This window comes from Sinocyclocheilus rhinocerous, unplaced genomic scaffold, assembly GCF_001515625.1.
Source record: "Sinocyclocheilus rhinocerous isolate Xijiao unplaced genomic scaffold, SAMN03320098_v1.1 scaffold4214, whole genome shotgun sequence".
NCBI classification, from domain to species: domain Eukaryota; kingdom Metazoa; phylum Chordata; class Actinopteri; order Cypriniformes; family Cyprinidae; genus Sinocyclocheilus; species Sinocyclocheilus rhinocerous.
In genome coordinates, this window is record NW_015636077.1 from 6,927 (window position 1) to 8,280 (window position 1,354).

The following is a 1,354-nucleotide window of genomic DNA, read 5'->3' on the forward strand; positions in this document are numbered from 1 at the left end:
GAGAATGCGGTTGTGAGTCCTGAAAATTTACGGGTGTTAGTTTGGTTACAGAATGCGGTTCACACCTATAAATAACCGAACTGTGTGTTCTGTTATTATTATTATAACAGGACTGACAACCGTATTATGCTGCTGTGTGAACGTGGCCTGTGTGTGAACGTAACCATATTTAAGGACTCAAAAACAGTACTGACAACCGTATTCTGCTGCTGTGTGAATGTGGCCAATGTGTGGGTACTTAATTTCAATAAGTACTTACTTAACGAGCGCTAAAAGAGTACGTACTCTACAGCCAAATCTCGTTGAGTATGAATGCGATCCGGACATCATCCGCCATGTTGACATTATCATGTGATCTATGACGCTGTAACAAACACAACAACTTAAAAGATACGAGCGACAGGTTTAATTCATCTATCTGTAAATATTTGGATGTTGATGAAATTTGCTCATTTTGTGGTCTTGTTGAAGAAACAGCTGCCCTTTTATTGTGATTGTAGTATAACCAGACCCGGCGCCAGACACAAATTCACGGACGGGCATTTCGTTTTTTCAGGGGGGCACAAATGAGATCAACCTCATTGCAATGCATAATATCGTTAATTATGAATTAAATGGACAAAAAACGAGGAAGAATTGCCGTACCACTCCATTGACGCAATACAACAGAGTCGTAAAGATTGGACCTAGCCTACTGAAGCAGTCTAAACACACGTCGCAGGGCTCGACATCAACGCTTGTCCGCTTATCCGGGACAAGTGGATTTTTTAAAAGGCCAAGTGAAAGAGAATTTTACTTGCCCGACCGGACAAGTAGCCTAGCCTGATTAAAACGCCAATAACAATCACCAAAACGCGATAATGATTCTGCATCATTTAGTCTAAATGGCGAATAATAATTTGCATGGTTTGGTGTGATATGAGCTAACCAATCTTTAGATTAAATCACCATTGGCAGCGCGATTTATTGTAATGCTTTTTTCCTCAGTTGGTCAGAACAAACGTGGCAGACTTGTTACTTGTTCAGATGACAATATACGGTGAAAATTCTTATTTGGGTCATATACTACCAAGATGTAGGCTAGAATCTGTGATTGCGAAGTACAGTAAATATACACACCGGTGCGGTGACTGACAGCCACACATTCACCTCAAAACATTAGATTCATCCGCGAGCCATGCCGGAGCACAACCTACGCAAGTAAGATAATTCCGCAAACAGCTGCAATTGCAGGTTTTCAAACAGAGATGGCGACAAAGAGGCAAAACTTACGGACTGCAGCTTTAAACGGGTCATATTGTTCAAAAAACACATTATTTTTCAAATACTGTACATTATTGTAGGTCCTATATGC